General features: G+C 41.4%; 1 long non-coding RNA gene across 3 annotated transcripts in view; it reads right to left on the reverse strand.

Moving 5' to 3' along the window:
* Positions 1-9,966: 9,966 nt before the first annotated feature.
* LOC122730719 overlaps positions 9,967-16,097 on the reverse strand; it is a 28,396-nt gene continuing 22,265 nt past the window's right edge. For 2 of the 3 annotated variants that reach the window (XR_006353532.1, XR_006353530.1), the window contains one exon: positions 9,967-11,982. This is a non-coding gene — a long non-coding RNA (uncharacterized LOC122730719). The remainder of the gene's footprint in view (positions 11,983-16,097) is intronic. The other variant, XR_006353531.1, reaches the window with a different exon arrangement.

Here is a 16,097-nt window from a genome sequence, read left to right on the forward strand (position 1 = left end):
GAATTGTTTTCAGGGCTCTTTTTGGACAGGGCCCTCTGAAGCAGCCTACCCCTGTGTAACCTGGTATCTGGACTCATTAGAGGAGTAGAAGACAGAGATCAGGTGTTTGGGACAAACTGCCTCAGTTTATCCAAATAACTCGAGGAGACCACCAACTCAGGCAGAGACAGATTTATTACATCCTCACGAGGACGGGCAAAACCCAATTACACATTGAAGTCTTGCAAAGATATGCCCAATCCTCTAGGTTTTTATAGTAATCTTGAAAAGGACTGTCCCCACGTACACCTAGGGTGGATGAGCTCACAATCTAACATCCAATCCTGTCTCACCCAAGATGAGTACCCAGCTCGTGATCCATGTATGGAGACATGTCCAAGAACAAAGGGGAGAAGGGGAAGGGGTACAAGTCTGAGGAATGTCAAAGAAAGAAGGAGGCAGAAATCACTCCCTTATCTGACTGCAATTTGTCATGACAGGGACTGGGATTCTGACATGTGAGAGGGAAGTTTTTTATTACGGGCCATAAACTAAGGTGTAGCTGGCATGTGGGAACTAAGCAAAAATAAAGTAAATAGTGCTAATTGGTAGAACTGTGACAAGTAATAAAACTTACTGGGGGACTGGATATCTCCCAGACCCCATCCCCAAAGTTTACAGAACTGTCCCAAGTCCATTATCTCAATAAAACTTAAAGGAGACAGTGAGAATTTGACAAGCAATTAACTTTTAGGCAAAGCGAGAGGCTAGCTATTCTGGGGAGGGGGTCTAGGTATCTTTCAGACTCCATCCTCAGAGTTTAATCTGACTCAAATCCATAATTGTCCCACACATCAGGACTACGGGGAAGGTAAGGCTGGGGCCCCACTAGACAGGCCTGCCCCTTCTGGGCAGAAGGAGGGGTTCCATCAACTCTTGTAAGGAAAAATAGCATTGGGAGGGAACTGTTTTAAACTCCGAAAGAGTGTGATGAATGTGTGTGTGAGTGAGTGATTGTGGCTCCACAGCCTGTGCTATGGAGTCTGATTGGGCCCCAACCTGTTTCATGGTCATGTCATATGGCATAATGGCTGGGGAATAACCCGGAGTTAAGATGAAACCAGGGAAATTCGAAACCTTTTGTACCCTTGAATGGCCTGCTTTCAGGGTTGGCTGGCCTCCAGAAGGCACCCTGGATATAGAGACAATCAAAAAAGTCCACACCGTAATTACAGGCGATCCCAGCCACTCTGACCAATTTCCATACATTGGAAATAGCTAAAACCAAGCCTTGTTGGATCAGGATGTGCACTGGTGACAATGACCAGGCCCAAGTTTTTTTAGTCTGCCAAAATCTACAAAATCTGATCCTCCCATCCTCCAGGATTCATCAGGAGATGAGCCCCCTCCATTTGTGTTGCATGGACCTCCACCTCCTTTGGCCCCTCCACTTCCTTGTCCTGCCTTAAGCTAGACATCTCCACCACAGGGCCAGATACCCCTTGTCCCTGCCAATCTCAGTTTCAGTCAGGAGCAGCAGTCCAAATGCCCCTCTGAGAGGCCAATAGTCTGGTTACAGTCAATCCAGATGGCAGCACCCAATCGGGATGCACTATTTTTTACTACCAGCCCTTCTCAACTTCTGACCTCTTAAATTGGAAAAATCACACCCCATCATAGTCTGAAAAACCACAAGCCATGGTTGATCTCCTTGATTTGATAATGCAAACCCACCACCCTACTTGGGAGGACTGACATCAACTGCACTTAAGCCTCTTTAATACAGAAGAAAGAGGGGCAGCTAGGTGGTACAGTGGATAAAGCACCTGCCCTGGATTCTGGAGGACCTGAGTTTAAATTCGGCCTCAGACACTTGACACTTACTAGCTGTGTGACTGAGCAAGTCACTTAACCCCCATTGCCCCACCAAAAAATACAGAAGAAAGATATAGGATCCTAAGGGGGGCTAGACATGGGGCCTAAGAACATGCCCTAGGAGGAGTAATGGACTTAAATCAGTGGGCTGATCAAGTCATTCCTGAGGGCAACCCTCACTGGGACTATAACAGTGACAAAAGGAGAGCTGCCATTCAGCAATTCAGAAATGCCATCATGGGTAGAGTGGGAGCTGGGGCCCATAAGGCTATGAATTTATCAAAAACCACTCTGGTCATCCAAAAACCAGATGAACCCACAGGAACCTTCTACGAAAGGCTGTTCAAGGCCTATAGAATATATACTCCCTTCGATCCTGAGGAATCCGCTAATCAAACCATGATTAACGCCACTTTTGTGGCCCAGCAGCCCCAGACATTCGAGAAAAGTTAGAAAAATTGGATTAGCCGGCATGAATATCTCCCAGCTCATAAAAGTTGCCAATAAGGTTTATATGAACATGACAGCAGCTAGAGAAGAAAGGCCTAGACAGAAAGAAGAAAAGGCCTGTCATGTCTTCTTGCAGCAGCCATGGGCAATCCCAGCCCCACAGGCTGGCCAGCTCCACCCTGCCCCTGCCAGAGGAAAAGGAATCTATTAGCTCAAGATCAGTGTGCTTTCTGTAAAAAGACTGGGCATTGGCAAAATGAATGTCCTGAAAAACAACAGAAATCATTAGGACCGCTGCATAAACCCCTAGCAGTCTTGGAACTAACAGGATTTGACTCAGATTAGGGGCTGGGCTCAATAAGAATTGGCCCCGCCAGCCCATGGTCACTGGTACAGTCAAGGGCAAACCCATGAAATTTATGGTTGACATAAGAGCTGAGTTTTCAGTCCTTACCACCCCAGTAGCTCTACCCTTGGGGCGAAAGACCCGAATTTTAGGGGCTACAGGAGAAAGCCCTGAACCCCGAGATTTCTGTAAAGGAAGGAAATGTGAGCTGGCTGGCCACCAGATAGTTCATGAACTCCTCTATGTTCCAGAATGCCCTGTTCCTCTTCTAGGAAGGGACATACAAAAATTGGTGCACAGATATCTTTCCACCCAACCAAAAGAGCAAGGCTCACGGTGGGCACGAATCCCACCCTTATGATGATACTCACCATCCCCAGGGAGGAGTAACTTGGCTTCTCATTTTGGGATGGTGGAGGGCAAAACTCACTGACCACCAGGCTAGGGTTTTTTGAAGGCTTTGTTTTTTCCTCCTCTTCACTGGAGCTGGACAGACTAGGGAAGATAGATAGCTATTCTTAGCTTTGCATATTTTTGGTAAAAGTGGGTTTAGGAAGAACTACTGTTCCCCTTTTAGATTTTTTTCACTTTGCTGGATGGTTCATCCTATTCACTGCTGGAGCTCTCTGAGTCCTGGGTGGCTCCTTTGGCCCCTGAAGATGAAGTTCTCCTCTTCCCCCGCTTTAGGTTTGGAGACAGCTGAAGCCTTTCTCCCTGCCTTACCTTCCTCTTCACTAGGGCTGCTATCAGCTTTCCTGGACAAAGGCTTTTAACTGGTGACTATCTTAGCTAAGGACTTCTTCGTGCCAATGGCTGGCCTGGCCGTGCTTCAGTCTCAGAGTTGTCAGTCTGATATGTCTGAAGAATTCCCAGCAGCTTTTGTAGTCACATCTGGCTTGGGAGTGGCCTTCACAGCCACAGCAGGTTTGGGGCTTGCCTTATGTGAAGACTTCTTCCCCTTTTCCTCCTCTGAGCTGGAACTAGGTACCTTTCCTGTGGCTTTGTTGTGTTGTACTTTTGACTGTGGTGGTCTTGGCTGATTTAGCCTAGGCATGGTAGTCTTGTCCTGTCCTGCTTTAGCAGGGGATGTGTCCTCATCACTGCTGTCCTCACTGTTATCAGATGAGTCACTGCTTTCCTCCTTCTTCTGTGTGTGTGTAGAGGGAGGGGGTGGTAATCTGCCACTGTCTTTGGCTGGGTACAAGGGGATTGGGGCAGGGCGCAGCTGTATGTACTCTGCTTGGCCTTGCCAGTTGCTTTTCCCCCCCTCTACTTCTGTGGTTCCCACCCCCCCACCCCCGCCCAGCCACACAGTGGAGGGATCCCTACTACTGGTACTCTCCTCGGTAGCTTTCTCAGGGGTTTTGGACAGAGTTGGATTCCTTATATAGCCCTTTTAGGTGGAGCTGCCGCCTTCTCTCTGAGTCACTGCTGCAATTGCTGCTGCTACTGTGATGGCTTTCACCAGCTTAGCCTTTGGCTAATTTGGAGGCTACCTTGACAGTTTTACCTGGTTTAGCTGGGGTGTTAACCGCTATCTTAGCTGTGGCGCAGGCTGGGGCTTTAATTGGTCTTTCCTTTCTGTGTTTTTGGTAGCTTCATCCTCAGCGTCAGGGTTGGAGTCGGTCAGATTCAGAGATGGAGCTTTCAGCTTTCTTAGGCTGGGCTGTTTGGGGAAAGTTTGGCTGCCACGGCTCCCTTCTGGGCAGGCTTCTTCTGGCTTTTGTTGTCTTCAGTGCTGGAATCCTCACAGCCACTATTCCTCCTATTCCTCTCTGCTGCTTTGGCAGGAATGGTTGATTTCCCAGACTGAGGGGAAGCACCAAGTGGCTCGATAGCTTTTGTCTAGAGGCTCTTTGGTCACTCCTTTGACTATCATCAGCAGAAACACTTGATTTCTTAGCCTTCTTTGTCACTGTTAGGCTGCAACTTCTGCCTTTGATTCTTGGAAAGCCTTTTGAGCTAGAAACATTAGATATCAAACAGGGAGGTTACAATGGGGTCTAGTTGGGAAGTTCCTGTAGTCTTAGCAAACTGGCTAGCTACCTCCAGAAACCATTTGTGGCACAAGATACTGAGCACAAAGGGGATTATCACTGGGTACTACATATGGGTAACACTTCCTGCTCTTCCATCCTCTAGGTTTGAAAGCATCACTGGTGTAACTTAGAGCTAGTACTATTTTTTTAAAAATCAATTATTGCCTAGAAGGAAGTTACTTGGAAGCCTAAATAAATTCAAGACCCAACCATCCAAGTTACTGCACAGAGAAGAATGGAAGCTTTTTAAGTACTAACGCTATTTTTTCATTTTTTCTTTGAAAAAGAAGAGTGAAGCTGAGAAGAAATGTCAAAAAATTGAGTATGTAACATATAATTGATAAGAATATTTTGACCCCATACATCCCAAATCTAATTTTTGATGGAGTGGTCTTGTATTTACCTAAGATTAGGTGAAAATGAGCTGTTTCATTCAATATTTTTTTTTTTTTTTGCGGGGCAATGGGGGTTAAGTGACTTGCCCGGGGTCACACAGCTAGTAAGTGTCAAGTTTCTGAGGCTGGATTTGAACTCAGGTACTCCTGAATCCAGGGCCAGTGCTTTATCCACTGTGCCACCTAGCTGCCCCCATTCAATAAAATTTGATGAAAGTTTTTATAACTTTTAATTATACAAAATTAATTTTTAAATTTAATTTAAAAAACTGCTCCTCTGAAATGCATTTCCCTTTACAAACCGATCATATTAAACGTTAGCCCAATTTCTCATAACTTTTGCTCTAAACACTAATATTACATTGTGATCCTGGATTTCAAGTCTAGCGATCAGTGTTTAAATATTGGTTCTGTCATTTGTCACTTATGTAGCAATCCATGAACAAATTATTTTGTCACTTCCATATTAGTAAATGCTGTGGGAGAAAATGGACTAGGGGACAGTGAGAGACTCAATGATTTCTAAATTCCTGTGTAGGTGTTTCTGTGGTATGTGGAAGGAGGAACCCCCATGCTATTGAAATGATATGGGGTTGTCAGGCCACTCACTGAATGTTTAGAATGCTATATCTGATGGCTATGCTTATGTTTTCATTCTCATACTCTGCTTTCACTTCTCTCTTCCCACTTTGTTCCTTCTAATCTGCTCTTTATTGTAATACAGGAAAATGAAGGTTACTATAGGGAACTAGATCTGATGACTGTAATTCAAGAGAGATATTAGATTAGTTCTTCACCCTAAAGAGCTGAACTAGGAACATTGGGGGGAAATTGCAGAGGCAAATCTAAAACTGATTAATGGAACATACAAATAATCAGAGCTATTCCAAATTAAAAGAAGCTGGCTAAAGATATGGTGGGTTCCCTCTCACCAGAGATTTTCAAGCAAAGCCTGGGTGATTAACTATTTTTTTGATATTTTATAAAAGGAATTTTCCTTCAAATTCAGGTTATACTAGATCTTTTCACACACTGTGGTCCAGGGGTCTCCTTAGACTTTTCAGGAGGGGTCTGCGAAGTCCAAACTATTTTAGATAATATTAATATGCCCACATTTCTTTTTTTTTCCTTTTTCTTTTTTTTTTTTTGGCCAGGCAATGAGGGTTAAGTGACTTACCCAGGGTCACGCAGCTAGTGTCAAGTGTCTGAGGCCGGATTTGAACTCAGGTCCTCCTGAATCCAGGGCAAAGTGCATTATCCACTGAGCCACTAGCTGCCTCCATGTCCACATTTCTAATACAGTAAATATTAGTTGATCAAACCCACATGAATAAAAACTCTTTTGGTCGAACCCTCAATTATTTTTAAGAGCTTAAAGGGATCTTGAGACCAAAAAGATTGAAAACTGCTTTGAAGTCCTTTCCAGTTTTGGGGGCTGTGATTCTATGTTGCCCATGAAACTTGTAATGAGTAAGGTTTGAAAGTAGAGGAAGTGGCAGAGTTGATGGTGGTGAAGGTAGGATTCAGTTCTTTTGGAGGTAAAGTTCTTTCCCTGCAAGTCCATAAAAACCCCTGGGTAATGTGGAAAGATACCACTAAAAGCATATAAGGAGATTGTATCTGTTTGGTTAAGCTTCAATCAATATGGAAGGTTGTTCTCCTTTGTTTTCAAATAGAACCAATGACAACATGGGGTGATGTCTTGACTTTCACATGAATCCGATTTAAGTGAGGCAGAGTTGAACAGAGTTGTCAGCCTCTCTCTCTCCTAGAGTTCTCAAAGTCCAGTGACAAGACAAATGTCAGAATGAATGGCAATGGCCTGTGATGCAGTAGTTAACCTTGGCCTCTTTGATGTCTGACCAAGCTCAAAGTGCTCCACAGTACCTGCTTTAGCCACCTTCATAGGAATTAGGACAAATCATTCTCATCTGCCCCTTCCCTGGGAAGCCCTCACATGCTTGGGGTAGGTATGGCTCCTACTTCACAGATAAGTTTGAGGCCTGTCAGTTACCCTCAACTTAGTTTAGTCCATCTGCCCCAGATAGTTTTACCTGAGTGTTACTGCTGTGCATACTACAGCTAAATGAGCCACAGGTGAGAGCTGGGGGAGAGGTGGATACCAAAGGTGGATGAGCAGCCCTGAAAAGGGCTCAGCAAACCCTTATACCAGAAGTGCTAGGCTTCCTTGAACATCCCGTATACCTCAATATGGGGAGCCTATTCTTCTTACACTTTTATTCAGTGATCTTTGGTTCCTCAAGTTGAAAAGAAACTTCAGTTGTGCGGGGGAAGAATGGGGAATTATAGTGTCTTTCTTAGTGCGTTAACTTGGGTGCAGAAAGATCCTTTTCACCTACACAAGGTCATTTTATTTACAGCTCTATATTAATAGGGTCTGGTCTGAAAGTTCTTTCTAGGTGTAAAGTAGGACGAATTTTATGATAGCTATTTCCTACTAGATTATAAGGTCATTGAAGTCAGGTTTAACATAATAACTTAAACATAGTAGGAGTTAAATCAGTATTTTTTCAATTGAATTCATTTTTCCATTTACTTCCATATTTTGTTTTGTATCCTGGATGGTTGATGTTAAAAACTGGCTGTGATTTAAGTGAGATGTGTAAAGAGTTCCTGAGATATTGATTTTTCTAGCTAAGGGTTTTAACACCTTTGTTTGCAGAGATTTGGGGGAAGGGTAGATATAGCCATCTATTATAACATCTATTTTTTTTTAACTAGATGGGGGCAGCTAGGTGGCTCAGTGGATAGAGCACCGGCCCTGAAGTCAGGAGGACCTGAGTTCAAATTCGGCCTCAGACACTTGACACTTACTAGCTGCGTGACCCTGGGCAAGTCACTTAACCCCAATTCCAGGACTGATTGACACTGGAACTTTAGCCTACTCTAATTTTCAACCTGGGCGGGTTTACCTTTCCTTAAGAAAGTCCTTTAAAAACAAAGCACTCACCATATTAATGAAGAATTCACTACAGACAACCTATTTGCACTGCCCTACTGCACCTCAGAACTTCCAAGCTCAAGAGATCCACCAGCCTCAGCCTTCCAGGTAGCTGGGATTACAGATGTGTACCATCATACCTACGTATAACATCTATTTTAATCTAGATGACAAGATGCTTTCTGGGATTGAAGAAAGTGATTGTTTAGCAAACATAGCAAGAGTTGACTTATTTAATGAACAGAGTAGAGAAATAATACATGGATGTCCAGCTGCATCAACTTGAGTAGTTTTCCCATACCCCAGAAATACAGAATTATATATACAGAATAAGTGAATCTCAGGCTATAAGGGCTTTGAGATACCATTTAACCCTCCTACCCCTCCCTGAATAAGAATATTCTCTGAATCATACCTGGCAAATGATCATTTAGCTTTTTCTTGAGATGACTCAGTTAAGGAGAACCTACCATCTCTAAAGAGAAGTCCATTATACTTTTGGTAGTTAAAATCAGTTGGAAAGCTTTCCCTACATTGTCCAGAAAGTATCATTGTGGGGGCCAGTTTGTCCCTTCTCTGTCTGTCTCTCTCCTTCTATCTTTCTCTCTCCCTCCCTCCCTCTGTTCCTCTTCCTTCCTCCCTCTCCTTTTTTCTCTCTCCCTCTCCCTTTTCTCTCCTACCCTCCCTTCATCTCTCTCCCCCTTTCTCTCTTGCCATCTCTCTCTTTCTCAGACAGACACACACACACACACATACATACCTCCCTCCCTCTTTCCCGCATTGTTTACTTCCTGCCTACTACCTACGGAATTAAGCCTAAATTCCACAAACTTTCCCAACATATGGAAATCACATTGGCATAATGGGAATTTTTTTTTTGGCCTATACAAATGCATATTCAAATTCTGTCTCTGTCTTGACTTTTTTTTTTTTTAGTCACCTGGAACAAATCACTTATTCTCCATGGCCTTCAGTTTCCTTGTCTATAAAATGAAGAGTTTGGACTGGTTGGCTTCTAATGCTCTGTATCTGATTTTTTTCCATTGCCCCACCCCACAACTACTTCCCCACTGATATAACTTTGCTCTAGTCAAATTAGACTACTGTCCTCCCTAATGCATCCCATGCTTGCCCTTCTCAGTGCCTTTGCTCATTGTTTCCTCCCCCCTAGAGTATTGTCCTTCACTATCTTTATTTGTCAAAATCCACTCTATCATGGTCTGTCTTAAATGCTACCTCCTTACACAGAGTAGCCCCTGAATAAATCATCAGTTAAATGCTGAGATTCTAGAAGATAAAGGTTTGAAGGCAAAATAAGGTATGATGATTTTTTTAAATAGAAAAATTCTTTGGCATATTCTTTTTCAACAATGTCTCAAGTAGAACAAGTGGTGAATTTAGGACTGTAGCTAATTAAGAGCTCAGATACATCAATAGGGAAATGTGAAATGCCCCTTCTATGACTATTTATGTCTGAATAGAACCACTGATGAATTATTTTAGTCTGGAGATGTTTCAGCAAGATTCATAAACACTAAGTTTATAGGAAGGACAAATTAACAGACCCACAAAAAAACATGTTTTCAAGACATTATATTGAGGTGGTATAAACATACCTTTGCTGAATCACTACATTTAATTTTTCTCTCCTCTAGCAATCCATTTTAATATTGTCAACTGTGACTTGATCAGATTTTTCACTATTAAAATGAAAATATTCAATAAATCTGAACATTCAATGTTCAGTTTGATAATACACTCTTTGATTCCCCATGGAAGATGAGAAGACTTGGTATATTTTTTGGCACTGGCTCATAGAATTAATTCCTCAGAATTCTGTTCCCATATAAGCAAGGGAAAGCTACAAAATGCAGATCTGATCCCTGCCATTATAATCAGGCCTCATAGCAAGGTGGGGGAAACAGGATGGAAATCCAATGAAGCAGTTATATCACAGATGTAAAAACAATAAGGTCTCAGCTTCAACCCCTTGTAGAATCAACTCAATTTTTATTTAGCCTGTTATCTAGTAATGCTTATTTATGCAAAGAAAAAAGGTTACAATACATTAACAAATAGTTCTCTGGTTATCATTAATTATACATGCCAGGAAGTTGTAAGTATCATTTTATTTTAAAAGTAAGTTCATTGCCTTCAACAGTTGAATAGCCCCTTTCCATTTGAGTGTAAAAGGCTTATTTCTTAAAAATTACCTCAACTTAAATCAACAAACATTTATTAACCACATACTAAGTGCCAGGGACTATTTTTTTAGCATTAGGGATACAATGACAAAAACAAAACAATCTCTGCTGTCAAGGATGTAGTATTCTACCAGTATCTCTTCTGATTGACACAGTACAGTGGAAATAGCAGTAGCTTTAGAGATAGGGGACTTGTGTTCAAATTCTACTGGAATCACTTATTACCTACGTGATATTGGATAAGTAATTAGCCTGGATAGGTCTCAATTTCCTCAGCTGTGAAATGAGGGGAGGGGGGAGTTATTTAGATAATATGATCTCTAAAGTCTCTTGTAGTCCTAAACTTAAGATCTGTAACTCTGGGTCTCAATTTAATCCTTTAAATGTAACCCCAGTCTTAAAGCCTTTTGGTAAGGGATTTTCTTCTTCTTCTTCTTCTTCTTTTTTTGCAGGGCAATGAGGGTTAAGTGACTTGCCTAGGGTCACACAGCTAGTAAGTGTCAAGTGTCTGAGGCTGGATTTGAACTCAGGTCTTCCTGAATCCAGGGCCAATGCTTTATCCACTGTGCCATCTAGCTGCCCTGATTCTCTCCTTTTTACATGGAGATCAATGTCCCCAGATTCTGTAAAGGGTGGGGTGGAGTTGGAAAGAGAGAGGAGAGGTCTTAAGTTCTTTCTTCCTTAGTCAGTCTTCACAATGCTTGATGTTTCATGCTCCGCAGTTGGTTCAGGTACTTCTGGCTTCCAGCTTGGAGAGGAAATATAGAAGCTGCCTACCCCACTTTAGCATGCTGAAAGAAAAGATTTTGGGAAGACATGAAAGGACTTAGCAGTCTTCATCATGTCCCTCTCCCCAGTTTATTACTCTAGAGACTTCTGGAAACTTCTTACTCCACTTTGTATCTGCTGCTCTGCCTGATTTCAATTCTAAGGAACAAGATCCTCCTCCCAGGATAAGCTCATTACTTCTAATCTTATCACCTTGCTGCTAACTCATGCCTTAATTGATGCCACCTTTCTCTACACCTTCTACCCTCTTTATAGGATGGTAAACATGGGAAGGTAGAATCCTACTGTACTTAACCCTTGTCAGATCAATAGGTACAAGTTGCAAAGAAACAGATTGAAAGGAAAAAAATTCCTAACAATTTAAATATGTATATATGCATATATATATGTATGTGTGTATGCATGCATGCATGTATATCACCCAAAGTAAAATGGGTTATATCAGGAGGCTGCATGTTTCTCCTCACTATAGATCTTCAAGCAAAGGTTGAATGGCCATTTGTTTGTTATATAATAAAGGAATTTCCTCTAAGGGTAGAGGTTGGCTTAAATGGCCTCTGAGGACATTAGTAACTCTGAGATTCTGTAATATTACTTCATTTTAACTTCTAAACTGGATTCTAGGCATAGAATGTCCTTGTTCTATAATTTACCAATAACTTTTCTTTCCTAAAGGCATATGCATTCTCTGTTAAACTGGTAGAGAATTGTGATTACTCTTTACCTCACCATGAAACCCCTACGATTTTTCACTGAAGCTTCTCACATGCCTAATTTTAAGATCATGCAAGAGAACTAGAAACCATAGATGCAAGTTGTCAAGCAACAGAATTGGGATATTTGTAGGGAAGAACTTCCTGTTGAAATCCTAACGTTGAGCAGGTTTCCTTGGGAGGTGGTAGGTTCTTGATCACTGGAGATTTTCAAATGAGGCTTGGTGTTCCTTGATAGAGAAAATGCAAAAGTAGCTTTTTAAAAAAATCCTCTAATTATCAATGTCAAGTAAAATAAGAAGCAAAGGACCAAGATTGTAAAAGATACTTATCACTATTAAGTGTCTGAGGCTAGATTTAAACTCAGGAAGATGAGTCTTCCTGACTTCAGGCCTGTGACTCTATCCACTGTGCAACCTAGCTGTCCTATTTAGTGAATACAATACAGTAAATATGATTTATTAAATTTTAAATGTAATTTGTATTTTATAAGGTAAAAATGTAACCATTAAAAAATAAAACTATTTCAAAATGTTAAAAAAACCACATTCTTAACTATGGAAAAACAGATGGAAGGTTAGATTTATCTTTCAAACCCTTCTCAAATTATCAGGTACATATATGTGTGTTTACATGTTTTATTCTACCAATAGAATATAAACTCCTTGAAGGCAATGTGGTATAGTAGAGAAGAGATCAGACTTAGAATCAAGAAGATCTGAGTTCAGTTCTCAATGCAGACCCTTATTAGCTATGCTACCTTGAACAAGCCATTTCTCTTTGAGTCTCAGGTTCTTTACTGGCAGTTAAGAGATAGAACTTAAAACCCTCTAAGATCCTTTTTCATTCTAAATGTGTTATCCAAAAAAGCAAGGACTGGGGTTTTTTTTTTCCCTTTTATATCTAGCACTGTTTATTTTTTTTTCTTTTCTTTTGTGGAGCTGTGATGTTGTAAGGAATTCTCAGTATAAAAAGCCCCTACACTGATGAAAATCAGCCACTCATCTGTGGCTTGTGATCCTATATAGTTTATTGGGGACACTGAGAAGTTATGACTTTTCTATGATTATACTTCAAGTAAGCAGAGGCAGGCCTTGAAACCATGTCTTCTAGACTAAAAGACCAGCGCACTACCCACTTTTGCCATGAAGTTTTCTAGCCTCATGCACAGGAAGCACTTTAAAAATGCTTGTTAGATTGAATATGAATAAGTAGATTTCAGTATATTACCAATGACTTAAATGTAAGAAGTGTTGCAAAATAGATAATAATAATAGTCATGATGATCATGATTTTAATGGATTTAAACCTAGAGTCACAATGACCTAGTTCAAATATAGTTTAAGGGGCAGGTAGATGGCACAGTGGATAAAGCACCAGCCCTGGATTCAGGAGGAGCTGAGTTCAGATCGGGCCTCAGACACTTGACACTAGCTAGCTACGTCAAGCCTGAGCAAGTCACTTAACCCTCATTGCCCCAGAAAAAACAACCAAACAAAAACAAACACCCCAATATAGTTTTAAATACTTGCTAGCTGTGTGACCATGGGTAAATCATTTAACCTTTCTCTGCCTCACTTTCTTGACCTGTAAAATGGGGCTAATAATGGCACTTACTTTCAGAGGTTTTGTGAGGATTGAACGAGATAATATTTGTGAATGGTTCTGAAAACATCAAAGAGATATAGTTATCATTATCATCATCTAAGACATCATTCTGATAAAGAAGCAGGGCCAGGCACGTAATAAAAGTGAGAGACAACAGGTAGTATGAGTGCTACATTATTACCTCCTAGAAAGCAGAAAGAGCTAGAGGAAGACTTTGGGGCATCAGGCAAATCTTCAGAATTTATACAATATATAGACATGAATTGCATAGAATATACAGACATGGATGGCTTTTATATGTATTGTTGGAAGGAATGCCCATATCACTGAGATCATAGGTCCACTGAAGTATTGAAGTCTTTAATTATAGTAAAAAGGTCAATGACAAATCTAAAATTGAACCTATATAATACAATAAAAGTTTCTGAGTGTAGTGAAACCTCTTAAGGACATATAAATTTAATGTAGAATTTCAGGAAGAATTAGTGAAAACAAGAGTTTCAAGAGTACTTCTATTTGTTTTTTTGTTTTGTTTTTTAGTGAGGCAATTGGGGTTAAGTGACTTGCCTAGGGTCACACAGCTAGTAAGTGTTAAGTGTCTGATGCCGGATTTGAACTCAGGTCCTCCTGACTCCAGGGCCGGTGCTCTATCCATTGAGCCATCTAGCTGCCCCTAGAGTACTTCTATTAAAAGAAGTTTGTTATATACTGCTAGAAACTATCTGCATACTAATGATCTCCTACATTGATATTTCTGTAAGAAAAAAAAAGACAAAAGGAAGAAAGGATGGAAAGGAAGGAAGGAAGGAAGGAAGGAAGGAAGGAAGGAAGGAAGGAAGGAAGGAAGGAAGGAAGGAAGGAAGGAAGGAAAGAAGGAAGGAAGGATGGAATGAAGGAAAGAAGGAAGGAAGGAAGGAAGGAGGGAAGGGAAGGGAAGAAGGAAAGGACAGAAGGAAGGAAGGAGGGAAGGGAAGAGAAGAAGGAAAGGACAGAAGGAAGGAAGGTCAGAAGGATGGAAGGAAGGAAGGTGTAACGATTGGAATGACGCCACCTGCTGGAGACTTCCTGTAGAAGAGTTCAGCCCATGAAGCGAAGGTCTTTGAGGGCAAGACCAGGAGTCTTTTCTTTGGTGTCAGGAAGTGATGTTGGCTAGTGGGAGGAAGAAGGAAGAGACTGGCGCTCTGTCTGGGGCTCTTTCCTTTGGACTCTGGTGGAGAGCAGAGCTAGAAATGTGCTCTCCCTTTAATAGATAGGAATGTAGGCCTTTCTCTCTCTCTTTACCAAATTCTTATTCTCCTTAATAAATGCTTAAAAGCCTAACTCTTGCTAAAGCTTATAATTTATTGGTGACCACTCATTAGATATTTTAGACAGACTAGTTATAATTTTAGCCCTTAACAAAGGAAAGAGAATGGGGGCAGCTAGGTGGCACAGTGGATAAAGCACTGGCCTTGGATGCAGGAAGACCCGAGTTCGATTCTGGCTTCAGACATTTGACACTTACTAGCTGTGTGACCCTGGGCAAGTCACTTAATCTACATTGCCCTGCAAAAAAAAAAAGAAAGAAAGAAAGAAAAAAAGAAGAAAAGAAAAGAAAAGAAAAAGAAAGAAAGAGAATGGATGAATGGATGTCTCGAGGGAGAGAGGGAAAACCAAGAACAAGAAATTAGATCTATCACAAAGATGGTGTATCATTTCAGCCACAAACCATGCCAACAGCTTTCCTAAAATGTATCTACATGGAGGTTTATTCTTCCCTTTCCTCATTGTTAGTCTTTTTTTCACATGGCCAGTAGCTCCACCTGGGTCAAGGTATCCACCACTTTTCCCCTTCAACTGCATACAAGCCCACTGCTCCTGACATCTACATGCCCAAATATTTAGTGTTAATCTTCTTCCTTACTCTTCGCCCCGAATCGTTTCCACAAGGCTCCGTGTTATATAAACTCAGCCACTCATCAGTAGGTGATGGCACTAAACTGACTTCTATAAAGAACACATTCTAGGAAAAACACTGGGAGCTGTGCATTCTGCTACCTCTGCAGGAGCTGGGATTAACGTTTATGTCTGTAAACTTCTTTTGTACAGCATCCGCATTTCTCCACAAATATCTGTTGAACAAAAAAATAATTAGTTTGAGGGAGGTAAACTCGACTTTAAGAATAATCCTGGGGCAGCTAGGTGACACAGCAGATAAAGCACTGGCCCTGGATTCAGGAGGACCCGAGTTCAAATGTGGCCTCAGACCCTTGACACTTACTAGCTGTGTGACCCTGGGCAAATCACTTAATCCTCACTGCCAGGCAAAAACAAAACAAAACAAAACAAAAACAGAATAATCCTAATTTTTAAGCCATTTTCAATTTTACAAAGCAATTTGTTCACAACCATGCTTTGTGGTTGTGTAAAGTATTGTCTTTATAGATGAGTAAACTGAGGCTTAGAGAGCTAAAATGATCTGGCCAGAACCACATCATTAATGAGTAATAGAGCCAGGGTTTGAATTTATCCATGTTGATTTCAGGTCCAGTGTTTTTTCTGTTGTATAGTGTCTCCTCTTTTATATTTCTTGGTGGGGTAAAATCTACTTGGGGGGGCACGGCTAGGTGGCGCAGTGGATAAAGCACCGGCCCTGGATTCAGGAGTACCTGAGTTCAAATCCGGCCTCATACACTTGACACTTACCAGCTGTGTGACCCTGGGCAAGTCACTTAACCCCCATTGACCCGGAAAAAAA

Source organism: Dromiciops gliroides, chromosome 6, assembly GCF_019393635.1.
Source record: "Dromiciops gliroides isolate mDroGli1 chromosome 6, mDroGli1.pri, whole genome shotgun sequence".
NCBI classification, from domain to species: domain Eukaryota; kingdom Metazoa; phylum Chordata; class Mammalia; order Microbiotheria; family Microbiotheriidae; genus Dromiciops; species Dromiciops gliroides.